Source organism: Heloderma suspectum, chromosome 4 (assembly GCF_057233095.1).
Source record: "Heloderma suspectum isolate Gila_16-S chromosome 4, 16-S_ref, whole genome shotgun sequence".
NCBI classification, from domain to species: Eukaryota; Metazoa; Chordata; class Lepidosauria; order Squamata; family Helodermatidae; genus Heloderma; species Heloderma suspectum.
In genome coordinates, this window is record NC_139461.1 from 10,656,986 (window position 1) to 10,684,923 (window position 27,938).

A 27,938-nucleotide genomic window follows, 5' to 3' on the forward strand; every position below is an offset into this window, starting at 1 on the left:
CCTGGTGCAGCATACGTAACTGGCGGCGGCTACGGCAGCCGCCATTTGTGTTTGCTATTTTTCGCCATTCTAGCGAAATACGCTAGATGCTACGTAATACGCTACATAAATATTTACGTAGGCTACAAGGGCGAAAAATAGCGAACGCAAATGGCGGCCACCGGAGCCGCCGCCATTTGCATACGCGTGGGGTTTTTTGCTTTGCCATGATAGGCTATGTAAATATTTATGTAGCCTATCATGGTTCAATACATGGACGCAAACGGCAGCGGCTATGGCCGCCACCATTTGCGTCCCTGCTGCCCAGCGGCCGGATGTCCGGCTGCGGGCGGAGCCGGCCGGCGGCTCCGCGGAATCCCTGCAGAGCAGAGCCAGCCGGGCAGGACTCCGGGGGGAGAGACGGAGCACCTCCCCTCCCGTCAAGGACTCCAGGGGGAGGGACAGAGCGCCTCCCCCCCCACCGCGAAGCATATCCGCGAAACAGTAAGTGACTTTCGTACATCCCTAGTTTCCTTTCATATTCAGTGTGGTGGTGTACAGAGGCCAACTGCCAAAATAGTTATCCTTGTTCAAATATTTCTGGCCCTGACTGTTAGGGATGTCAGAGAATTCCGCCACGAATCTCAGGGAGGCCGAATGCCAGCACATTCGGCCCCCCGAAATCGGTGGCAGAATGGTCTTTTCCCCCCTGGCCCCCCCAGGACGGGACTTACCTTGGGTGGATCTTCGTGGCGGCGGCGGCTCCGGCGCGGTTGAGGAGCGGTGCGGCGGCAGCGGCCGGTCTTCCGACCGGCTGCCGCTAGGGATGGACGAAAGGGACTTACCTTGTCCTGCAGCTCGCTTCGCGGTGGGGGGGAGGTGCTTTGGTTCTCCCCCCGAAGTTCAGGTGAGGGGGGGAGGCGCCCCGCCTCGCCCGGATGAAATTTAGGCCAGGGGGGGAGGCGCCCCATCCCTCACCGGCGAAATTCAGGCCGGGGAGGAGCGCCCCGTCTCCCCGGCCATGAAAAAAAAAGTAAAAACACACACACACACACACCCACACACCCATGATAGGCTACATAACGATTTGCATAGCCTATCACGGCTAGATTTCCGAAGTCAGCCATGATAGGCTACGTAAATCGTCACGTAGCCTATCACGGGTGACTTTGGGAAAAAAAAAAAGCGCGTACACAAATGGCGGCGCCCATGGGGCACCGCCATTTGCGTTCCTTAGTTTGGCACGTCTAGACTTCGTAAAGATTTACGTAGACTACGGCGAAAATAAGGGCAATGCAAATAGCATGTCTTAGTGTACGTAAACATTTACATAGACTAAGACGGCCAAAAAAAGGGGAACGCAAACAGTGTAGCGTCTACCCTATTTGCGTTCCCCTTATTTTCGCTGTCTTAGTCTACGTAAATGTTGACGTAGACTAAGACGTGCCAAAATAAGGAACGCAAATGGCGGCGCCCATGGGCGCCGCCATTTGCGTAAGCGCATTTTTTTTTTTTTTAAATCAGCCGTGATAGGCTACATAAACATTTATGTAGCCTATCACGGCTGACTGCAGGGATGCAAACTGACTGCAGGGACGGCTGACTGCAGGGACGCATTTGCATCCCTGCTAGCCAGCGGCCAGATGTCCAGCCGCTGGCAGAGCCGGCCAGTGGCTCTGCAGAATCCCTGCGGAGCGGAGCCAGCCGGCCAGAATTTTGGGGGGGAGGGACGGAACACCTCCCCCCCGGCCAGAATTTCAGGGGGAGGGACGGCGCGCCTCCCCCCCACCGCGAATCACCCCGTCGAAAAGGTAAGTGACTTTCATACATCCCTACTGACTGTACAAGCTTTTCGTGAAAAACGTGCTTGTGTCCATTTTCATGCTCATGGGGCAAATTTGAGTAAAAAATGAATCAAAACAAAACTCTTGTGCATCCCTATTTGAAAATTGATTTCTAGGAAAGGAACCTCTGCCTGAAACATTGGACAGCATCTACCTGTCAGAATAGACAAAGAAACTGAACTAAATCTAAATGAACCACTGATGATACTGAGAATGAAGCTACTGTGCATCTCCAAGCCTGTATAAATCTATACAGCAAGAGTGGCTAGAGAATCTGGTATGAGATAGCATGAGAGCATAAATCTAAAAGAAAACCCAAGTCCAGTTTTGTATGATTCCGATGTCTGCAAATTTTTGCCACTTTGCTGTTTCCAATCCCACCCTGTATACTGATGGGATCAATCAATATGCTCCCCAGGGAAGCAATGAAAGTGTTTGCCCCTCACACCATTTAAACCTATTCTGGTCAATCTGGGGGGATTATATAGCAGGAAACTAATTTTGCACTGACCCTAGGGAATGGACAACATGACCTGTTGTAATAGCTCTTTCCTTTCTTGTATTGGTAAGAGATTTGGAAGGAGCTGATCTCCTGTAAAGGCTTGCTCTACAGTGGCACAATTACAATTTGAGCTTGTTACAAGGTCCTATTTAATTGCTTTCTTTTCTCCTTCTGAGCCCTGTCGGCCTCCCCATGTGTTTTCCATTGCTGTCGAACCTGACAACAAAATTATTTTGCTGTGAGCCAAGGGGGAACAGAATGACAGGAAGGGAAACAAAATGAAACAAAGGATACAGCAACAAAGAGGTTAGTAAGACAGCTGATGTGAACTGTTTGGGCGGCAGCATGGAGAAATATCAGAAGGCTGCTCCAGATGGATCTTGGCATCTGTAAAGCATTTAAAGATCTTCGGAGAATCATGCAAAGTGGTAGATGCCAAGACGGGCAAGTGAGTATTCCTGACAAGGTTGACCTGTAACACGACAGCTCTTACTCTGCTGGTCACACCAGCTCCAGTTCCAGTTCCAGTTTGCTCATCCCAGTGGTTAAATTATCCCTGCCTATCGCATGAAAAACCACAGTCGCAAATGGCATAGCGGATGCCATTTGTGGTAGGGATGTCAGAGAATTCCGCCACGAATCTCAGGGAGGCCGAATGCCAGCACATTTGGCCCCCCGAAATCAGTGGCGGAATGGTCTGCCCCCCCCTGGGATGGGACTTACCTTGGGCGGATCTTCCTGGCAGCGGCAGCTCCAGTGGCGGCTGCCGCCACCATTTCCAGTTAAAAACAAAACAAAACAAAAAAACGTGATAGGCTACGTAAAGATTTACGTAGTCTATCACGGCTAGATTTTTAAAAAACACTGTGATAGGCTACGTAAATGTTTATGTAGCCTATCACAGCTGATTTAAAAGAAAAAAACACACGCCTGTATGCAAATGGCGGCGCCCCATGGGCGCCGCCATTTGCGTACGTGCTTTTTTTTTTTCAAAGTCACCCGTGATAGGCTATGTGACGATTTACATAGCCTATCACGGCTGACTTTGGAAATCTAGCCATGATAGGCTACATAAATCGTTACGTAGCCTATCACGGGTGTGTGTTGTCTTTTTTTTACTTTCCTTTTTTATTTTGCAATGGCGGCGGTGGCAGCCGGTCAGAAGACTGGCCACTGCCGCCGCCCCTGCCAAAACGCCGCTGAACCACTGCCGGGACCCGCTGCCGAGAGGGACATTCGCACGAGGTAAGTCCCATACCGGGGGGGGGGGCGGGGGGCGGCGGAGAATTTCACCACCAATTTCGGGGGGCTGAATGCGTTGGCATTCAGCCTCCCAGAGATTCGTGGAGAAATTCTCCACCATCCCTACCTGGTAGGGAAAACTAAGACAGCTATTTGGAAAGGAGGATTGAAGAGACGGAGATGCATTTGCACATCTGTTCTCACCAGATGTTTGGTCCTTACTTCCAGGGACAAACAGGTTCTTGCTATTCTGGGTTCCTGTGAGGGGCATTTGACAACGTAGCTTATGACCTTTTTAATGAGCTTCTGCCACACATTGAAAACTTGGTTGTTCAGGCAGGCATTTGGGATGGGTTAGGGTATTTTTAGAACAGGATGCTTAATTAATGCTTAATTTTACTGTTTTGACTGTTGCGTTGTTGTACATCGCTCAGAGTGGCTGGATGATCAGCCAGATGGGCAATTAAGAAATTTAATAAATAAATAAATCCCATTTCACACAGTAGTGGAGGGAGGGTGAAGAGCCGTGCCTCTAACAGAGGTGTTAATGGTCGTGGTGGAGGTTCTCTGCTTCCTGCCAGCCACCATTTTATTTCCCCACAATGGTCTGGATATCGCATCATTCTAGGGCATTCTGGGGAAAAGTGGTGCCTACTAGTGGAGGAATTCTGGAAAAATAAAATGGCAGCTACCAGGAAAATCTCCCCAGGAGCTAGAGAACATAAGCTCTCCCATCCCTGAATGAGTGAGAAATAGGCAGGAATGGGGTGATGAAAATAAACCCCATCCATTTCCATTTATTACTCTTGGCATTTGTTTTGCAATTTTAAGGTTTAACGTATTAGTACTAGTGTGCAAAGCCCTAAACAACTTGGGGCAAGGCTAACTGAGAGAACTCCTTCTCCCTTACCAACCTGCCCGGTCACTGAGGTCATCAGAGGGCATGTCTCTGGTAGTTCCACATGGACCAGCTGGAGTCCATCAGGAAAATACCTTCAGTGTGGTGGCCCCCTTCCTGTGGAACTCCCTGCCTTCCAAACTCAGGCAGGCACAACATTGTCTAGCTTCCAGCGCCTCCTGAAGATAGTTATTTTGAGAGGCCTTCCTTGAGTGACTAACCATGATTTATTAAATTCAGAAATTGTTGCTTTTAAAATATTTTAATTGTTTTAACATGATGTTTTATTCTTTTATCTCTGCTGTTCACTGGTCTGTAATCTTTTGATGTGGAGAGGTATATAAATATTGTAAAAACAAAATTAGAATTTTGCCACTTTTAGCCATTTGTTGGGAGGGTGGGAAACAAAAGTAATAGATTAATAAAATAAGGTTTGATTTGTTACAAAATGAATCCACACCCCTATTTTCTGCTTCTCTTTGTGAACTCATTTCAGAGGTGACCACTGACATTTTATTTCCTCTGAATGTGTTTCAGATGGCAGTGGGAAATCCATTTTAAAGCTGGATTTTGAAATTTGAAATATCATTTTTTAAAATGTGGCCAATTATTAAATATGTATAGAATTTCATTTATGTTCTAGTCCTTATTCTGTTTTCCTATTTGTGACCCAGTCTCTTACAATCTTTTATCATCAGTGCTTGTCAGGTCATTGAGGATTGCATGTGTTAGGAGATGCTTTATTTTCTACAGGAAGGGAAGCAAATGCTTTCAGCAAGAGCTATTCAGATCAGACCATTTTAGATAAAAGGCAGCTACTTGCAGTTTGCATGCAAACAGTCCAAAGAACCCCCAAACATTATGGAAATCCCTTATCAGTTCAGCATAGCATCATATGCATTTGGCAAAAAGATGAAGGATTAAACAAACTCTGAAAATGAAATGGAAACACTTTGGAAGGGAGATGGGGTAGGGAAGGGTTTCATAAGTGAAACAGGAAAAAAGGAGACCACAAAGACTGTGTGAGGATCAGAGCTTGAAAGAAGCAGTTTTAAGCCAGGAAGCAGCAAGAGAACATGAAGAAAATGCTTAACTCAGCTTTGAAGCTTAGTTATGAAATTCTACTGAACACGGAGTTGGATGTGATATGGAGCCCTACGGATATCAATCTTTTTTCCTTTTTCTCCCCCCCCCCCAATAAACCTGTTTGTTAAAAAAAAACAGTTCTTTATTAAGGAAAAAAGTGCAAAAGATGTATGATTTACAAATTTAAAATACTGTTTCTGAGTAATGTGCTACAATTTACACATATTAGACTAGGCCCATTGAAATCATGGCTAACTTGTCCCATTGATTTCAGTGGGTCCACTGTAAGCATGCCTAAGTCTGGATCCAACCCATTAATAATATCCCAGCCAAACCTACTCATCCACTATCAGCTTTCAAATTAACTTAGTATTGAACTGAAATGGGGCAGGGGGATCACAAAAGTATTAGTTATTGAAAGAGGGAACCTCTGTGCAGCTGTTTTTCAGGGAAAGGTCTCAGGATCTGAATGAAAGGGGATGTCTGGACAATTGCGTAGGGAGAAGAAGCTATTGTGGCTTCTCCCCGTAGGTGTCAGGGGTGTTTCTGAGCTCAGGGAGTGGGATAGTAGGTCAGATTCTGAAGGAGAACCACCAGACATGGGGGAGGTATTTTCCCCGGCCAGCCCAGACATGACTAGGCAAGCTCCTCAGGTTTCAGAGGTCCAGCTGGCAAAGGATGAGGATCCCTCTTCACCACCACCACCCCTGTGAGAGATAGCAAACAGGAGGAGGCAGGGTTTGGGGAGTCTGATTTAATAGAAGCCAGGTGCAGATGCAGAACAAAGAGAGAGAAGGCAGGGGCGGAACTTAGACGATCTACCTGATTGGCCTTGCATGAAAAGCTGTGTTTAGAAGCCTCATGAGGGAGAGAGAGAGACACGCCCCCCTTTAAGTTAGGCTAGCGAGACCACCTTCCTCTTCAAATGGTGGGCAACTTTTGTAACTACCTTTTGAACCCCCTGAAGGCATTTCCTTGTAGACTGAGAGTCACTGAGAATTTGCATCTGTATGACCCTGTGAAGCAATGGATTAAAAGCTGCAGACTGAAGTCTCTTGTCTGTGTTTGATTTGGCATTTGAAGTTAAGTGGGGGCAAAAGGAATCCTGACACCAGGTGTGCTGCGCATGCACTGCCATTTGCCTAATTCCCCATGGCACAGCATGGGTTGATGTTGTCCGAGCCTGGCACACATCGTGGTGCGATTGACTACTGCAAGTTCTGGATTGCAGGGTGGGAACAAAGTGTGCTGGACCACACGCCAGGTTCAGACGACATGCCAATGGAGGTTGTACACGCAGCACACCCAGGGGTAGAACCCACAGTAGCTTGTTCTCCTTATACAATCATCCAAACCCAGTTTTGGAGTAATTAAAAGACGCTTGCTCCTTGGGAGGAAAGCTATGGCAAACCTAGACAGCATAGTAAGAAGCAGAGACATCACCTTGCCAACAAAGGTCCGACTAATCAAAGCTATGGTTTTCCCAGTAGTAATGTATGGCTGTGAGAGCTGGACTATAAGGAAGGCTGAGCGCCGAAGAATTGATGCCTTCAAACTGTGGTGCTGGAGGAGACTCTTACGAGTCCCCTGGACTGCAAGGAGGTCCAGTCAGTCCATCCTAAAGGAAATCAACCCTGACTGCTCATTGGAAGGACAGATACTGAAGCTGAAGCTCAAATATTTTGGCCACCAAATGCGAAGAGAAAACTCTCTGGAAAAGACCCTGATGCTGGGAATGATGGAAGGCCAAAGGAGAAGGGGACGGCAGAGGATGAGATGGCTAGATAGCATCACCGATGCAATGAATATGGATTTGAGCACACTCTGGGAGAAAGTGGAGGACAGGAAGGCCTGGTGTGCTATGGTCCATGGGGTCACGAAGAATCGGACATGACTGAACGACTGAACAACAACAACAACATATGTGACCAGGACAGGGAGAACACTCATTTGCCTTTATGGATGTTAGGACATAGCTGACTTCAATGGACTCTATAGTATTGTGATATCATTTGGGATGGACAGATTCACCTGTGCCCAGCTTCCTCAGGTGCTTGCCAAGCTGCTGCTGCCCCACACCTCTGCTCCCAGCACCACACAAGCTTCTAGATGGCTCAGCAAGTGTCCCACAAGTGCCTTCATAGCGAGCCAGCCGGAGTTCCCACTGCTGCCTTCCAATGGCATGTTCTGTCCCCCTTGCAAGGAGGGAGTCAGGTGATTGGTGGGAGGCACTGACTGCCTGTCAAGCCTACGCAGCCTCTTTCCATACATGGAAGGAAACCATGCAGGCTTGACAGGTTGTGAGGGCAGGAGTTGCCCAGCAACAGCCTGTTTTCCACTCCTTGCAAGAGGGGAGAACAAGGTGTTGGCTTGCTAAGGGACTGGGCGGCTGCCTGGGTGAGCATGTCGGCTTGGCAAGCGGGTTGGGGGGGCATGAATGGGGGGTGTCCAATCCTTTCCCAGACTCTCGCAACATCCCTAGAAATCATTATGTTCAGTATATTGTCCATGATTAGCTGGGTTTGCCCAAAGAGGAAGAATGCTGGAGGCAAAGGATGCCAAAGCAGCGGCAGAGGGGTAAAGGAAATGACAGACAAATGGTGAGACTGAACAGTTGTAAACAGTCACATACACAAAAGGGCCAAAGCAGTTTTTTAGAGGGTTTTTTACTCCCCCCCCCCTAAAATCACTACTTTTGAGGCAAAGATCAACCTTAGAGATCATTTGTCTCAGTACTGATTAAAAGGTACAGTTATGATGAGCAAATTACTTATTATACAGGACTCCCTTTACTTATTTGGAGTGGGAGATTCATTCAGGACAGTCAAAAGCAAGTCCTTCTTCACATAGTGCATATTTAAATTATGGAATTTGCTTCCTCAAGATGTGGTGATGGTCACCAACTTAGATGGATTTAAAGGGGGATCAGACAAAATTTATGGAGGCTACTCGTCATGTTGCTACATCCAGGATCAGAGGCAGGGGGACCAAAAGCAGAAAAAAGGCCCTCATGTTCTTCTTGTGGGCTTCCCAGTAGCATCTTGTTGGCCATTGTGTGAAACAGGATGCTGGACTGGATAGGCCAGGAGAAGGCAAGCTGACTTTCTCCCGATGTTGTTGGCTACAACTCCCATAATCCCTGACTGTTGGCCATGCTGACTGGGGCTTATGGGAGTTGTAGTCCAAAGTATCTGGAGAGAACCAGCTTGCCAATTTCTGAGTTAGGCATTTGGTCTGATCCAGCATGGCACTTGTTATTTCTTTAAGGATTGGTCTTTTGCACAGGCTTTTCCACTAGGGCCCAGTTCTCACTGAAGTGATGAACCTAATGACCTGAATGCTCCTCCATACAATCAATCAATCAATCAGTCAATCAATCCTTCTGTATAAAAATGCTGAGCATGTCAAGGAGAAGTAGATGCTAGAACCCTTCTCCTGACAGCAAATATCAGGAATATCAGACCCAAAAAACAGACTGTTCTCCCAGCATGCAAGAGCAACTGCGTTCTACAATTTGCTAGCAAGTGCAGAAAGAATTGCTCAATGCCACATTCCTCTCTTGGACTATTCCAGCAGATGCTAAATGTTCTTAAATAGACACTGAGAGCTGATTCAGCAGTCACAGCAGGTTTTTCTCATGGTGAAGGGATTCTGTGTCTTTCAGAGGCAGAGCCTAGTCAGGGAAATGCTGGGGTCAGAATAACCCACTAACAAATCCATCATGCCCACTCAATGACATGGATTTAGGGTAAACAAAAGCTTACCATGAAGCGTTTGCAAGCTGTTTCATGGCTAACAAGAAGAAATGGATGTGCCTAACGAGTTAGGCAGCTGTAAATTATTTCCTTCCTGAATATTTAAAGGCTGTCTTTTGAAATGGGCTAAATAAGTGTAGCATGCTTCCTGCCTCACCCAGAATATCCAGATCCCTACCTGTGTGTTCTTGGCTTGGCAAGGAAAAGTGATATTTTAGGATTAGGAGTGTTATTCCATGTGCCGTGGATATAGTTAGTGAGCAAGAGGTGGTCTGTGGCAACCCAGTTTTGTGGGATCAGTTCCAGTTTCTTCCTTCTGTGGACAAGGTGCTTTCATTTGTAAGGCTGACCACCTGCTTACTTGATCCTTGCCCATCTTGGCTCATTATGGGCTGCAGAAAGAGATTGGGTGAGGGGATCAGGGTGGTGGTGAATGCCTCCCTTGAGGAGGGAGTGATAAGACCACTCTTAAAGAACCCCTCCTTGGATCCCCAAGTTCTGAACAACTTTCACCCAGTCTCAAATCTGCCATTTTTGGGCAAGGTGACTGAGCGGGTGGTGGTGATGCATTTGAGGGCACACTTGGAAGAAGCTGATTATCTAGATCCATTTCAGTTGGGCTTCAGGCCAGGGCATGGGACAGAAACGGCCTTGGTTGCCTTGGTGGAGGATATGAGGAGGGCTCTGGATAGGGGTGAATGCTCCTTCCTTGTTCTCCTCAACCTCTCAGCAGCTTTTGATACCATTGACCATGGTATCCTCCTGGACTGCCTGGAGGGGTTGGGCATTGGACACACCACATTGAGGTGGTTCCGGTCCTTCCTCTCCGGCAGGTACCAGAGGGTAGCACTGGGAGAGGAGGTTTCAGACCCGTGGCCACTACCTTGTAGGGTGCCACAGGGTTCCATCCTCTCCCCGATGCTATTTAACATCTATGTGAAGCCACTGGGGGCTATCATCTGGAGGTTTGGGGTGCGGTGTCATCAATATGCGGATGACATGCAGCTCTACCTCTCGTTCAAATCTTCAGCAAGGTTGGCTGTAGAATCCCTGTCCAAATGTCTGGAGATGGTGAGTGGCTGGATGGGGATGAATAAGCTGAAGCTGAAGTTGAACCCTGACGAGACCGAGGTACTTTTGGTGAGAGACAAGAGGAGATTGGGGGATGTTGACCTGGTGTTGAATGGGGTACAGCTACCCTTGAAAGACCAGGTCCGCAGCCTGGGGGTCATTTTAGTCTCCCAGCTGTCCATGGAGGCTCAGGTGTCAGCTGTGAGCCGGATAGCGTTGTACCAACTCCATCTGATATGGCGGTGCTGCGCCCCTTCCTTCCCGACCATCTGCTCCCATCGGTAGTGCATGCCCTGGTCTCCTCTTGTTTAGACTACTGTAATGCGCTCTACGTGGGGTTACCCTTGAAGACGGTTAGGAAGCTGCAGCTGGTACAGAACGTGGCAGCTCGCCTGATTAAAGGCAGCTGCCGGCGAGATCACATCACTCCAGTGCTGAAGGAGTTGCACTGGTTACCAGTTGTTTTCTGGGCCAAATTCAAGGTGTTGGTTTTGACCTTTAAAACCCTATATGGTTCCGGCCCAGCCTATCTTAAGGAGCACCTCCAGCAACACCAGACAGGCCGCTTAACAAGATCAGCCTCAGATGGCCTTCTCTCTGTCCCATCAGCCAGGACAGCTGGGCTGGTGAGGATGAGGGAGAGGGACTTCTCTGTGGTGGCCCCCACTCTGTGGAACTCCCTCCCTAGGGAACTCCACCATGCCCCCTCTTTAATGAGCTTCCACTGCACATTAAAAACATGGTTGTTCAGGCAGGCATTTGGGGTTGGTTATGGTATTCTTATAATGTTTTTAATGTAGAATTTTTCTGTTTTAACTGTTTTGTTGTTGTACATCGCCCAGAGTAGCTGGATGACCAGCCAGTAGGGATGGCGGAGAATTTCTCCCCGAATCTTTGGGGGGCTGAGTGCCAACGCATTCGGCCCCCCGAAATCGGCGGTGAAATTCTCCACCCCCCCCCCAGGATGGGACTTACCTTTGGAGAACGTCCCTCCTGGCGGCGGGTCCCAGCGGCGGTTCGTCGGCCTTTCATCGGGGGCGGGGGCGTAGTCTACATAAATCTTTACGTAGACCACCGGGACCAAATAAGGAACGCAAATGGCGGCACCCATAGGGCGCCGCCATTTGCGTACGCGCTTTTTTTTTCCAGTCACCTGTGATAGGCTACGTAACGATTTATGTAGCCTATCACGGCTGACTTTGGAAATCTAGCCGTGATAGGCTACGTTAAGCGTTACGTAGCCTATCACGGTTTTTTTTTTTTTACTTTTTGTTTTGCGGCCGGGGAGACGGGGCACTTCTCCCCGGCCTGAATTTCGGCCGGGCGAGGCAGGACGCCTCCCCTCCCTCGCCTGAACTTCGGGGGGAGAAGCGAAGCACCTCCCCCCCCACCGCGAAGCACCCCTGCGAAAAGGTAAGTGACTTTCATACATCCCTACCAGCCAGATGGGCGATTAATAAATTTAATAAATGAATAAATAAATAAATAAATAAAAATATTTTAGAGTTCTATAAAACTAGGGCTGTGCACGGACCGCCTGCTTCTCTTCCAATGATGCTTCGGACCTTCCTAATCTGCCCTGCTTTGACTCGGACTGATTTGGACCCCCTCTGCTTCGACGCAGTTCTGGATCCAAAGTGAGATTCAGATGTCTGGACCACTCGGTTTGGGTGTTTTCCCATTGACTTGCATGGGAAAACACAAATGGCCATAATTTTTTCAGTTTTCATAATGAATACATGAAACTTGGCGGCCTCTCTGCTGACATGAGGGGGATCCAACATGTCCAATTTCAGACAGCTTGGCCCAGGACTTTTTGTGCTAGGTGCAGCTGAAATTTGAGTTTCCCCCTCAGTTCCCCCCTCAGCTGAAATTTGAGTAAACCCCTAAAACTCTCAGAGCAAGGAGTGTTACCTCTCAGCGCCACACCGCCACTGCCTCCAGCCTGCTTGGCTGTCTATGGCCATATTTCCACAACAATGGAAGAAGTTAATAGAGGAGTGCTGGGTTTTAATTTAAAAGGAACCAGCTTTGCTGAACTTTGGTCCATGCAGGGCTCCATGAGCAGGTTCTCTGTGCCAGTAAAAATTCCTTCACAGAACATACTCCCTGGTGGGAGTGGGGGGTGGAGTGAACTTCATCTGACTGGCAGGGGCTGCTCAACCAATACGAGAGGCTTCCCTCCTCTCCCCCACTTTCTCCTTTCCCCTGAAAGTGCAGAGGCACCTGCATTTCAGGAGCAAGCCTCATTGACCACAATGGGAGTTACTTCTGAGTAGACACACAGATGCTTGTGCTGGGAAAGAGAGGAGTAAACACAAAGGGGACTGGATAAAATGAGGATCCGTAAAATCAAAAAGGGATGGTCATGATTTCATATGATTTTTAAAGGGGAGACTCAGAAAACCACCATCTAATCACAAAGTGCATCTAACTCTCTGGACTGAATCAGAAAAATCACAGATCCACCACTTGTGGGTGCAGCCATGGCTCAAAAACTTGGATCCTTGCAGGGATCCTCTGGTTCCATATGATTTTTGCAGAGCAAATCCCCTGAACCACCATCCCATCACAGAGCACATCTGACTCGATGGACTGAACCAGAAAAATCATGGATCCACCGCTCGTGGGTGCAGCCACAGTGGGGGGGGGGAAATGGATTGGAGGCAGGGGTCCTTAGGGATCCTCATGATTTTTACAAGAAAGATACCCCCAAATGCCATCATATCACAGAGCACATCTATGCCCGTGGATTGAGTGACAAAAAGACATAGATTTGGGGGCTTCATAGGACCGTCATGTTATAAAGCCATGCATAAGATGCCCAATACAATATGGATCTTCTGATTTTTTACATTGGGTCCCCCCCCACTCAACCCCCTCCCCCATCAAAGCACAAAACTCATCTTTGTCCAAGTATGCACACTAAGAATCCCAGATCTGCTGCTTCCCAGCAGATCTTCTGCTCCACCTCAAATGGTGTGAAAAGTCATGAAATCAAGAGGATCCCTGCCTCAGAGCTCTGTTTTTGCACTGTGGCTGTACCCACAAGTGTGATTTTTCTGGTTCAGTCCATGGAGGCAGATGTGCTCTGTGGTTTTGGGAATCTCCCCTTTAAAAATCATATGAAATCAAGAGAATCCCTTTTTTGATTTCATGGATCCTTGTTTTACTTTCTTCCAACACTAAGATGGAAACCAGCCCCAGTTTAAACCCTCCGGATCTCTGTAATGAAGGGGCACTGTCAACTGAGAGGGTACATTGATGGTGGAAACACCCCCAAGGACTGCTCGCTATTTCCTGCTCACGAGGAGTGGCGGGGACATGCTCCATGCTGCTGGTCAGCTATTCTTGACAGCAGACCAGATAGGAGGAGGAGGAGGTGTTCCATGCTGCTAGCTGTCTCCTGCTCATGAGGAGGAGACAGCTAGTGAGCGGCAGGGATGTTCACCTCACTTCCTCCTCCTGCCTGGGTGATTCACGGCACTTTTGCATTTAAGTCTATGTGCACAGACTTCCAATCTATGGAAGCCAGAGGGACCAGTGAGCAGAGCAGAGGCTGGGTGTGTGTGTTTCTCACTTCTCTCATCCCTAAATAACACCACCAGAATGATGTCTGTCTCTGAAATGCAGATGTTTGTCTCCAGTCATTCAATCTTCCCCCCGCTCCTCCACCACTGTCTTTGACTGGAAATTTCTGGGTTATGTTCGGCCCTGATTTGGCAACTATAGTTCCCATTTGCCAAAGCTCCCTCCCTCCCTCCCTCCCTCTTCTTCAACCCCTTGTTGAACTTTTTGAAGTTGATACTTTTTGCACTAGGCTGTCTGGGTTGCTCAGAACGACTCACCGAGTCAGATGAGGGGCTTCGTACACAAGTTGCTTTGCTCTGGGATGCTATTCTTGCTATTCTGCTTTGCCTCATACCTCCAAAACAACTTGCTTTGACTCATTATCCGGGCTTCAGATTGAAGTGGTGCACAGCCCCATATAAAACATTCCCATGAGACAATACTCTCTTTGTCTTTTGCAACATTTTTCAGTCATCCACAAAGTAATTTCATAGAATCATAGAATTATAGAATCATAGAATGGTAGGGTTGGAAGGGGACTACAAGACCATTGAGTCAACCCCCTGATCAATTCAGGAATCCAAGTCAGAGCATCCCTGACAGATGGCTGTCCAGCCTCGTCTTTAATGCCTGCAGTATGGGAGAGCCCACCACTTCCCTAGGGAATGGGTTCCATTGTCATATTGCTAACAGTCAGGAAGTTTTTCCTGAAGTTCAGCCGGAATCTGGCTTCCTGTAACTTGAGCCCATTATTCCGTGTCCTGCACTCTGGGATGATCCAGAAGAGATCCTGGCCTTCCTCTCTGTGACAGCCTTTCAAGTACTTGAAGAGCGCTATCACAACTCTCCTCAGTCTTTTCTTCTCAAGGCTAAACATGCCCAGTTCTTTCAGTCTCTCTTCATAGGGAAGAGAAACATAGGGCTTTGTTTCCAGTCCTCTGATTATCTAGCCCACTTTGAGCTAGTTTGCTAATCAGGATATCATGGGGCGCTTTATCAAAAGCATTTATTTATTTATTGCATTTATACCCCGCCTTTCTCCCTCTCGCAAGGAACTCAAGGCGGCTTACATTATCCTCCTCCTCACCGTTGTATCCTCACAACAACAACCCTGTGAGGTAGGTTGGGCTGAGAGTCTGTGACTGGCCCAAAGTCACCCAGTGAGCTTCCATGGCCAAGTGGGGACTAGAACCCGGATCTCCCGGCTCCCAGTCCGTCACTCTCACCACTACACTACACTGGCTTTCCATTGCATTGCTGAAGTCGAGGTATATTATGTCCACAGCATTCCCACAGTTCACAAGGGAGGTTACCTGATCAAAAAATGAGATCAGATTCGTCTTGACAAATCCATGTTGGCTTCAAGTAATCACTGCATTGTTTTCAAGGTCCTTACAGATGGATTGCTTTATAATTTGCTCCAGAATTTTCCCAGGGATTGCTGTCAGATAGTGTTGTACAAACCCCCCACTTTCCAGTCCAGGGGAGGTTCGCAGAGGGGCCATTTGTGCCGCTCATGGCCCCTCGAAATCCTCCGGAGTGGCTCTGCATCCGGAGGATTTCACAGAGCACTCCGTAGCACTCCGGCTCCCTATACCAGGCAATATGCTAATGATGGCTGCCATTAGCCTATCGTTGGGAGAAATACAGATGCAAATGGCATATTGTACGCCACTTGCAGCTGTAAAGCACTGTGTTTGACCTAAATAAAGCCATAAACAGCTGCGATCAGGTCAAAGTCAGGGCTTTACGGCCACAAGTAGCATCCAATATGCTGTTTACATCTGTATTTCTCCCAGCGATAGGCTAATGGCAGTCGCCATTAGCATATCGCCTGGTCTAGGAAGCCCAGAAGTTGCTCTGTGCAAAATCCTCTGGAGCCAGAGGTAAGTGAAGCTGCTCTGCCATGGATTCTGCCGCGGATCTTTGGAATCCAGCCTCATTGGAGTCTGCGGAGGATTTCTCTGCCACGCCACCCCTAATATCAGACTGACTGGTCTGTAGTTCCCAGGTTTCTCCTTTTTGCCCTTTTTGAAGATTGGGACAACATTACCCCTCCTCCAGTCCTCTGGCACTTCACCCATCCTCCATGATATCCCAAAGATAATAGACTGTGGTTCTGAGAACTCTTCTGCCAGTTCCTTTTTTACTCTAGGATGTAGTTGATCTGGCCCTGGAGATTTGAACTCATTCAAAGTAATTAGGTTTTCCTTGACCATATGCCTATCAATCTCAAGTTGAAATCCTGCCCTTCAGCCTGTATTTTGCCTTTGCCAGAGGGCTCATTGACCCCCTTTTGGGAGAAGACTGAGCCAAAGTAGGAATTGAGCACTTCTGCCTTTTCCTTGTCATCTGTTATCATTTTGTCATCCTTATTTAATAGTTAAACCACCATATATTTCCTCTGTCTTTTACTATGCACGTATCTCAAGAAAGCCTTTCGTTGCTTTTAGTCTCCCTCACTAACCTCAGCTCATTCTCAGCCTCTGTCTTTTACTATGCACATATCTCAAGAAAGCCTTTCATTGCTTTTAGCCTCCCTCACTAACCTCAGCTCATTCTCAGCTTTAGCCTTCCTGATGCCATCCCTGCAATTCTGTGCTACCTGCCTGTACTCTTCCTTTGTTGCTTGGCCTTCTTTCCACTTCCTATATGTGTCCTTTTTTGTTTTCAGGTCACCCCAAAGCTTTTTGTGAAGCCACATTGGCTTCTTCTGTTGTCTCCCATCTTTTTTTCTTGTTGGAATTGTTTGTAATTGTCCCTTTAGAATTTTCTTTTTAAAAAACTCCCACCCATCTTGGACTCCTTTCCTTGTTAGAGTCGCTTGCCATGGGACCTTACTGATCATAGTTCTGAGTTTATTAAAATCAGCTTTCCTAAAATCCAGGGTATGTGTTTGGCTACACTCGGCTTTTGCTTCCTTTAGAACCAAGAACTCAAGTATAACATAGTCACTTTCCCCCAGAGTTCCCATAACTGCTACTTTATCCAATAAGTCATCTCTGTTGGTTAGGACAGCTAATCCTCTAGTGCCTTCCTCCACTTTCTGTAGGTGGAAATTATCAGCAACACAAGTCAGGAATCTCTTGGAGGGGCCATGTTTTGCACAATTTGTCTCCCAACAAATATCGGGGAAATTGAAGTCCCCCATTACTACTACATCATGCTTCCTTGAAACATCAGCTATTTGCTTTTCAAAAGTTTCATCCTCATCTCCTCCTTGATTGGGTGGCCAGTAGTAGACTCCAACCACCAGGTTCCTTGTATTCTTTGCATTTGCTCCATTTATTTCAACCCAGATGCTCTCAATGGGGCTACCAAGCTCATCCTCCTGTATTTTTGTGCAGAGATACGTATTTTTCACATATAGTGCAACCCCACCTCCCTTTCTGTTCCTCCTGTTCTTTTTGAACAAGTTATATGCTTCACTTGCTGTATTCCAGTCATGGGAGTCATCCCACCAAGTTTCAGTTACACCTATCAAGTCATAATTTTCCTCCTGTATTAAGAGTTCAAGTTCATTCTGTTTGTTTTCCATACTCTGGGCATTAGTGTTTACTGTGGTTTTAATGTTTTATATATTTTGTATTGTTTTATTGTGTGCTCTTTGGTCTGAATTTTTGTGAACTGCCCAGAGAGCTCAGGCTATTGGGCAGTATAGAAATGAAATGAAATAAACAAACAAATAAATAGTGTGCTTCATAGTCTGGCCTTCTTCCTACATGTTTGTGAAGACTATTATTGGGTGCTATTAGAGCTGTTCTCTCCATTGAGGTGCATGAGCCTTCAACCATTGTTACCCCCAACTTTATGTCTCCCTCCCCTGTAGGATTCACTGTAAAGTCTTCCTGATGAAGTTCTTCATGCTGTGGCCAATCACATTCTTCCCAGCCTTTGTGAGGTGCAACCCATCCCTTTCCAACAGTCCATCTTCTAGGAAGTATAGCCCGTGGTCCCAGAATCCAAATCTTTTGCGCCAGCACTACCTTCGTAGCCAGTCATTCACCCAAAGTATTTTTCTTTCCCTTTCTGTCCCTCTTCTAACTATTGGAAGGATGGATGAGAAAACTATCTGGGCCCCAAAGTTCTTGAGTTTCCTTCCCAAAGCTTCAAAGTCTGATGTGATTTCTTCGTAGCTCTGCTTGGCAGTATCATTTGTTCCCACATGAATGAGAAGAAAGGGATACCTGTCAGTGGGCTTTATGAGTGCAGGCAAACCTTCAGTCACATCTCTTATCCATCCTCCTGGTAGACAGCACACCTGGTGAGTCCATGGGTCTTCGTGACATACTTGGGTTTCGATCCAACGCAGCAAGGAGTCTCCCACTACTACCACTCTTCTCTTCTTGTTGTTGTAGGCCTTGGTTTCATCTCCTCTGCTTGACTGACCTTCAGCCTCATTCAGGTTCCCCTGTAATTCTTCCTCTGCAGGCTGTCCTCCAGTCTCATCCGCAAGTACCTGGAATCAGTTTCAGAGCTCCACTGCTTCCACTGGGGCAGAGTGGCTTCTAGTTCTTCTGCTCCTATCTGTCACCCTTTTCCAAGGAGTATGCTCTACTTCATTTGTCCTCACCTCAGCAGTTTCCTCTTCTGCCTCAGCTTGCTGTTGCTCTTCTAGCTTCTGTTCTTCACTTTGCTGCTGTAGTTCCACCATTCTGTCCAGGAACTCTTCATGTTCTCTTATTTCCTGGAGAGTCAACATTCGCCGCTCCAGTCCACTTACTTTTTCTTCCAGCATCGTGATCAACTTGCACTTGTTGCAGGTGTAGCCCATGTTGTTCTCAACCAAGAAAACAAACATGGCACAAACACTGCAGGTCACCACCACTGGAGAGCCTTGTCCTTCCATAGCCTCTATTCCCTTTTTGTGTCTAGCTTTCTGATTGTTCTAGAGTAGCCTGTGTCTGGTCCTCCACTCACTGGAGGTTAAAAGCAGAGTCCCACTGGTATGGAAGTGTGTGTTACAAGAAAAAGAAATTTAAAAAAATGAAAAAAAAAGAAAAGAAAAAGAAAAAAATGAGCATCTGAGTCACTCTTTCTAATAGCAAATAGGTGGTGAGTATTAATAGGATTATGTACTTCTTCACGTCTCTCAGCTTTTCTCAATTTCTGGAAATGCTGACATCCTTTAAAAAGTTCTTTCAGAATGATGTTCTTTCAAAATGACACAATTAGTTATTAGAGCTGAGCCAAAACTACTCATCATTTTTGTGAATATTTTTGGTACTGGCAAAACACAGGAATATAGGAAGCAGCCTTATACTGACTCAGTCCCTTAGTCCATCTAGCCCAGTACTGTCGACACTTACTGGCAGCAGCTCTCCAGGGATTCAGGCAGGATTCTTTCCTTGACCTACTAGGAGAAGCCAGGGATCGAACCTCAGACCTTCTACATGCAAAGCATGTGCTCTATCATACTGAGCTATGGCCCCTCCCATAACCCATCCCTCCTCTTGGTCATGTTTTAAAAATAATAATTCTATAGTTAACGTACATGGAGCTCTCCTCCAGTGATGTCCTCACATCTAGGGATGTACGAAAGTCACTTACCTTTTCGAAGGGTGACATTCGCGGTGGAGGGGAGGTGCTCCATCCCTCCCCCCGAAATTCTCCCCGGCCAGCTCCGTTCTGCAGCGACTCCGCAGAGTCGCTGGCCAGGGCCGTCCGCAGCTGGACATCCAGCCGCTGGGCAGCCTGCACAGGGACGCAAATGGCGGCCACCATAGCCGCCATCATTTGCTTCCCTGTATTTTGCCATGATATATTTATATATATAGATATATATATATAGATATATATATATATCTATGTATATATTTACATAGCCTATCATGGCAAAAAAAAAAAAAAAAGGGAACGCAAATGGCGGCGGCTAAAGCAGATGCCATTTGTGTTCCCTTTTTTTTTGCCGTTATGTAAATATTTACGTAGCCTATTACGACAAAAGACAGGGGCACAAATGGCAGCCACTACGCCATTTGCACCCCTGTCTTTTGCCATGATAGGCTACGTAAATATTTACGTATCCTATTACAGCAAAAAAAAAAAAAGGGGGAACGCAAATGGCGTCGGCTATAGTGGCCACCATTTGTGTTCCCTTTTTTTTTTTTTTTGCCGTGATAGGCTACGTAAATATTTACGTAGCCTATCACGGGCTCCGCAGGGATGCAAATGTAAGTATTTACGTAGCCTATCATGGTAATAATGAAGAAGCGAATGGCGGCAGCAGACGCTGCTGCCATTCACAAAGCAGCGCGAACAGCAGCAGGTGGTGCTGCTCCATTTCACGTGCCTTTCGCGGGGCGGGGGGGCGGGGGGCTTTATTCCACCACAGATTTCAGGAGGCCGAATGCACTGGCATTCAGCCTCACCGAGATCCGTGGCGGAATTCTCTGACATCCCTACTCACATCACTAAACTTGACTGGCTATGTAGCAGTGTGATGTCACCCAGTTCACTGCACATTCCCTGTTATGGTAAGATCACAAGCATTACTAATTCTGAAATAAAGCAGCAGATAAGGGGTTGGCAGTGGAATGGCCCAGGGCAGTAATAATAAATAGAAGAAGTGATAGGCTGGATCCAGACTATGTCAGCTGCACTTAGTACCCACTGAAATCAATGGGATTTATGTTAGTCAATACTAATTTTTCACATTGATTTCAATGGGACCTATGCAAGACTAACTTAATCTGGATCTAACGCACTGTCACCAAAAAGGATTGCGAAAAGTGAAGGTTTCACAAAACTGCAAGTATCTACTTGAAAACTGAAAATGGAGAACATTTGTGTCACTCTTGCTAGTAAGCAGTAAGGATATGAATCTGAAGGACAGGAAGGCCTGGCGTGCTATGGTCCATGGGGTCACAAAGAGTCGGACACGACTGAACGACTGAACAACAACAAATATGAATCTGATTCCACCAAAGCCTGAGCTGAATCCAACCCCCTTCAGACCATTTCTGGTCTCCCCAAAGTAAAGTGGAATTCCCTCTGGAGTGACCAGAACTGAACCGTGACCTGGACAAGTTTTCATCTTGAGATTCAGCCTTTCAAAACATAGACATTCTATCTCCTCTCCAAACAGCACATAAGAAGAGCCATGCTGAATCAGAACAAGGGTCCATTTAGTCCAGCATTCTGTTCACACAGTGGCCCACCAGTTGCCAACCAGGAACCCACAAGCAGGATACGAGCACAACAGCACCCTCCCACCCATGTTCCCCAGCAATTGGCACACATAGACTCACTGACTCTGGTACTGGAGGTAGCACATAGCCATCGGGACTAGTAGCCATTGATAGCTTTTTCCTCCAGGAATTTGTCCAACCCCCTTTTAAATTGGTCACCATCACTACATCTTGTGGTAGCTAATTCCATAGTTCAACTATGCACTATGTGAAGAAGTACTTTCTTTGATCTGACCTGAATCTCCCACCAATCACCTTCATAAGATGACCCTGGGTTCTAGGATTTTGAGAGAGGGAGAAAAATGTCTCCCTTTCCACATTCTCCACACCATGCATAATTTTGTAGACCTTTGTCATGTCTACCCTTACCCTCCTTTTTCCAAGCTAAACAATCCCAGCTGTCATAACCTTCTCTCATAGGGGAGATGCTCCAGCCCCTTGATCATTTTAGTTGCCCTTTTCTGCACTTTTTCCAGCTCTACAATATTTTTGTTTAAGGTGTAGGGACCAGAACTGGACACAGTATTCTAAGTGTAGTCGCACCATAGATTTGTATAGGCAGTATGATATTGGTCGTGTTATTCTCAATTCCTTTTCTAATTATTCCTAACATGGAGTTTGCCTTTTTTACAGCAGCTGCACACTGGGTTGATATTTTCATAGAGCTGTCCACCACAACCCCAAGATCTCTTTCTTGGTCAGTCATCACTAGTTCAGATCCTATCAGGCTATTCTTGAAGTTAGGATTTTTGGCCCCAATGTGCATCACATTACACTTGCTTACACTGAACCACATTTGCCATTTAGATGGTCATTCTCCCAGTTTGGAGAAATCCTTTTGGAGCGCTTCACAATCCCTTTTTGTTTTAACCACCCTAAATAATTTGGTGTCATCAGCAAACTTGGCCATGTCACTGCTCACTCCTAATTCCAGATCATTTAGGAAGAGTTTGAAAAGCATTGGTCCTAGTACGGATCCCTTTGGGACCCCATTATTTACTTCCCTTCATTGGGGGAATAGCATTTTTGGGTTTTGTATCTCTAAAATACTGATGATGCAAGGTGTGCAGTTGAGTGACTGATGTGGGCTAGGGATGTACTAAACAACTTACCTGTTTCATTTCGTGACATCCGCTGGGGGGGGGAGGCGCTCCGTCCCTCCCCCTGAAATCCTCGCCAGCCATCTCCACTCCCAGCGACTCCACAGAGCCGCTGGCCGGGGCTGCCTGCAGCGACATCCGGCCGCTTCTGGGCTGTGCAGGGATGCAAATGGCAGCCGCCGTAGCCACCACCATTTGCGTCCCTTTTTTCCCCCATGATAGACTACGTAAATATTTACATAGCCTATCACGGCAAAAAAAGGGAATGCAAATGGCAGCAGCTACGGCGGCCGTCATTTGCATTCCCTTTTTTTTGCTGTGATAGACTATGTAAATATTTACGTAGCCTATCACGGCCTCCTCAGGGACACAAATGGCATCCCTGCATTAGCCATGGTAGGCTATGTAAGTATTTACGTAGCCTATCATGGCAAAAATGGGGAAGCGAATGGCGGTTACAGACACAGCCACCATTCGCAAAGCAGCGTAAACGGACCAGGTAGGCGCTCCGTTTCGTGCACTTTTTGCCAGGTGGTGGGGCGGGGCGGGCTTCATTCCACCATGGATTTCGGGGGGCTGAATGCACCAGCATTCGGCCTCACTGAGATCCGTGGTAGAATTCTCCGCCATCCCTAATGTGGGCACATTTTACCAGCAGCTTCAACTGCCTTGCTTTGGGTGAGGGATTGAGTCATAATAAATATTTTCTTTCTCTCTCATTTCTTTCAGTTGCAAACTTGTGATATAACAAGCAAGTAGGACTTGAGAGGATGTGTGCTGCATTGGTTGGGATGGAGTTCTATTTGTTCATGATTTCCAACCCTTTCCTTTCTCCCTTAACTCAGTCCTCTCAGACCTTTTCCTGCAGTTGTTTTCTTTTTCCTTCGAGGTTCCCTACTCTTCTCTCTCCTCTCTCCTCTCTCAGGTCCGTCTAATCAAAGCTATGGTTTTCCCAGTAGTAATGTATGGCTGTGAGAGCTGGACTATAAGGAAGGCTGAGCGCCGAAGAATTGATGCTTTCGAACTGTGGTGCTGGAGAAGACTCTTACAAGTCCCATGGACTGCAAGGAGGTCAAATCAGTCCATCCGAAAGGAAATCAACCCTGAGTGCTCATTGGAAGGACAGACACTGAAGCTGAAGCTCCAATATTTTGGCCACCTAATGCGAAGAGAAAACTCTCTGGAAAAGACCCTGATGCTGGGAAAGACTGAAGGCAAAAGGAGAAGGGGACGGCAGAGGATGAGCTGGCTAGATAGCATCACTGATGCAATGAATATGAACCTGAGCACACTCCGGGAGAGAGCAGAGGACAGGAAGGCCTGGCGTGCTATGGTCCATGGGGTCATGGAGAGTCAGACATGACTTAATGACTGAACAACACTCTTAACTTACCCTACTCTTTTTTTTCCCTTTGAAGTACCCTGCTCTTTTCTCTCCTCTCTCCTCTTTGAGGTACCCTACTCTTATCTTACCCTACTCTTTTTTTCCCTTTGAAGTACCCTACTCTTATCTTCCCTGTTGTTCTACTTTCTCATTTGTTCTTTGTTGTTGCTTGTGTGTGACTTTGTGTAGAATTAGGCAGTTGATCCATCTTCCCCTCCCCTCATTTGAAAATAAAATAATGTACTTGAATTTAAAACATGATTCACTGAATGAAGACTTGCTCTGGAGTGGATTTGTTCCTGTTACCTTCAGGGGAAAGCCTGGTTCAACTCAGGAAGCAACAGAACTGAAGTGGCCTGATTCTGCTCAGGCTTCAGGCTTCATCTGAAACAGATGCACATCCTACTATCTAGAGATCACCTTTGTTTTCTTCTGGCCAGTGGAGGCTGGTGGCTCTGATTTCAGCGTGGCTGTGCTTCCATTCTGGGTTTGAATTAGAACCAGCCAGAATTCTAAAGGAGCTATCCAAGGTGCTGAACCAATTTTGTGGGTAGGGTTCAGCCTGTTAGATAGCTCCTTTAGAATTCTGGCTGGTTCTAACACCCAGAATGGATTCATAGTCCCACCAAAATCGGACCCACAAACTTCCAGTGCTGCTGGCCAAAGCTTATCACTATTTTCCCAAGCTACTCCATAGCTCTAGAATCCTACCTGACAGTCATAACAATATGAAGCCACTGGCAGTCCTAAATTTGAAACCTGAAAAAATTATCTTTACCTCCCTAGAATATTTCTGAAATGATGTCCTGTCCTGGCAGGCTGCCTCCACCCAGAGCTGGTACCTGCTGTTACTGTCACTGCCTTAATGTCTTTGCACTTTGCAGAGAAGGAATGCTGGCCTGGGATTTTCTTAGAGGTGATTGCTTTGTGGGGGGAAAATAACTCTGGTTCTTGGTTCAGGAAACCTGACCCATCTCATTAGATTCACTAACTGGCTCATCAGTTTGTTAGGCACACACAATCGATTTGAGCTTTCCCCTCCTGATGTCAGTTGAAAATTCATTAGGAGAAGGAGTTTTGGAGCTCTCAGGATTGTTTTGTCTATAAAGAGCTGATATCCTAGCAAATAACAATGAGTGAGATACAACCAAACTGAAGCAATCTGATGCTAGATTGATTTCAATGAGAGTGTGCTCTTAGGCACATATTTTAATTTCTCTCACTGGAAACAATTTGACTAAAAGGTATGTCAGTTTTGCTTAGACTGTGTTGCCTGGATTGGGCTTGCCTGACATCAGAAATTTACAAAACGTGCATTTCAGTCAGTCCTTCTAACAGCAAACTCAGCTGGTGAGTGCCAATGGTACTGAAGCCAAAATGAAGGCTACTGAGAATCAAGAGGGAGGTGTCAGCATGCTGGGGGTGGAGGGAATCCCAAGGGTTGCAGAAGTGCAACAAATCCTACAGCTTTGGCTACATGCTGATGTCACTATGAGCAAACAATGCCGATATGAAGTGAGGGCATAGCTTCCTGGATTGATCAGATGGGTGATTCTAGCCATTCAGGAAGGTGAGGTCAAACAAACTCTATTCAATAAAATTATCCCCAAATGCGGGGGACCCTTTCATTTCAATCAAAATCATCACCATCACCATCTTCATTCGTAGACCATAAGAAGGGTGATGCTGGATCAAACCAAAGGCCTCTCAAGTCCAGCATTGTGTTCACACAGTAACCAGTGGCAGAAATTGGGACTCCTTTAAATGTTGACAAAAGTGTTTGTGAAAATCCAATCTCTCCTCCTTTAATGAAGCTGGAGCTTGAATACTTCATTAGCGATGGCAGATAATTTCTCCACGAATCTCCAGGAGGTCGAATGCCAACGCATTCAGCCCCCCGAAATTGGTGGAGAAATTCTCTGCCCCCCCCCCGGGATGGGACTTACCTCCTTCGAATGTCCCTTTCGGCGGCAGGTCCCGGCGGCATTTCGGCAGGGGCGGGAGCGGTGGCCGGTCTTCTGACCAGCTGCCGCCACCGCCATTACAAAGTAAAGTAAAAAAAAACCACAAAAAACGTGATAGGCTACGTAACGATTTACGTAGCCTATCATGGCTAGATTTTCAAAGTCAGCTGTGATAGGCTACGTAAATCTTTACATAGCCTATCACGGGTGACTTTGAAAAAATAAAAAAGCACGTACACAATAGGGGTGCACGAAAGTCCCTTACCTGTCCTCGAAGATTTTCGCAGTGGGGGGGAGGCGCTTCGCTGCTCCCCCCGTGAAGTTCAGGCCGGGGGGGGAGGCTTCCCACCTCGCCCGGCCGAAATTCAGGCTGGGGGGGAGGCTTCCCGCCTCGCCCGGCCGAAATTCAGGCCGGGGAGGAGGCGCCTCGCCTCGCCCGGCCGCGAACTAAAAAGTTAAAAAAAAAAACGCCCCCGTGATAGGCTACGTGACGATTAACATAGCCTATCACGGCTAGATCTGCAAAGTCAGCCGTGATAGGCTACATAAATCGTCACGTAGCCTATCACGGGTGACTTTAAAAAAAAAAAAAAGTGCGTACGCAAATAGCGGCCCCCATAGGGAGCCACCATTCGCGTTCCTTATTTGGTCGCTGTAGTCTACATAAATTTTTACGTAGACTACGGCGAAAATAAGGGCAACGCAAATAGCGTTGCCCTTATTTTCGCCGTTGTCTACGTAATCTTTACGTAGACTATAGCGACCAAATAAGGAACGGATGAAGACCCGCCGAACCGCCGTCCGGACCCGCCGCCGGGAGGGACATTCACCAAAGGTAAGTCCTGTCCCGGGGGGGGTGCGGGGGGTGGGGGGGTGCGGAGAATTTCCCCCCGAAACTTGTTCGGGGGGCCAAACACGTTGGCGCTCGGCCCCCCGAAGTTTCGGGGAGAAATTCTCCGCCAACCCTAGTACACAAATGGCAGCACCCATGGGCACCGCCATTTGCGTTCCTTATTTGGGCAGGGGTAGTCTACGTAAAGATTTACATAGACTACGGCGAAAATAAGGGCAACGCTATTTGCTATTCGACCGGCTGCCACCGCCACCATTGCAATAAAAGAAAAAAAAACAAAACCGCCCCCGGGATAGGCTACGTGACGATTAACGTAGCCTATCACGGCTAGATCTGCAAAGTCAGCCATGATAGGCTACGTAAATCATCACGTAGCCTATCACAGGTGACTTAAAAAAAAAAAGAAAAAAAAAGTGCGTACGGATAATACGCTATTTGCGTTGCCCTTATTTTCGCCGTAGTCTACGTAAAGATTTACGTAGGCTACAGCGACCAAATAAGGAACGCGAATGGTGGCTCCCTATGGGGGCCGCTATTTGCGTACGTGATTTTTTTTTTTTAAAGTCACCCGTGATAGGCTACGTGACGATTAACGTAGCCTATCACGGCTGACTTTGCAGATCTAGCCATGATAGGCTACGTTAATCGTCACGTAGCCTATCACGGGGGCATTTTTGTTTTTTTAAAAAAACTTTGGAGTTCGCGGCCGGGCGAGGCGAGGCGCCTCCTCCCCGGCCTGAATTTTGGCTGTGTGAGGCGGGAAGCCTCCCCCCTGGCCTGAATTTCGGCCGGGCGAGGCAGGAGGCCTCCCCCCCCCGGCCTGAACTTCGCGGGGGGAGCAGCGAAGTGCCTCCCCCCCACCGTGAACAAGCTTCGAGGACAGGTAAGTGACTTTCGTCAACCCCTACTCACCCCATCTCATGCCATGTGCCAGGTGTCAGACCACTGCTGGCCTCTTGACCCTGCTTGCCATGCCCGGCAAGCTGCTGGACAATCTGTGTATCCAGAGAGTGGTTCACAGCTGCCTGCTCCCTCACTGAGCCACCATTTTGTGTAAAAAATGGGAGCTTGGCTTTTTTTGTTAATAACCATTTACACAAATTGTGGCTGCAAAGGGGCCACTTACACAACATTACAGGCATAAATGGTCTATTTACACCTGTAATTATGTGTAAATGCAAGCACAGGGATCCACAGACTGGCATCCAGGTGGGGGGGGGGGAGCTGGAGAGAAATCACCAAGCTTTGAGCCCCAACTGGACACCCATGCCATCCCTAGCTGTAGCATGAAGGATATAAATGTATGTTTATAGCTGACAAGAGATGTGATGAGAGTTTGAAATAGTATGGAACAATCAATATTCGGAAGCAAGATAATGCAGATATTTGGAAGATGCTCATTATTCCTATGTAAGGCCTCCCTAAACATTGGTAACATGTACCGGGCACAATGCAAAGTTTGCTTAAGATTTCAAGGGGCTTAGCAGGGCAATCCTGTGG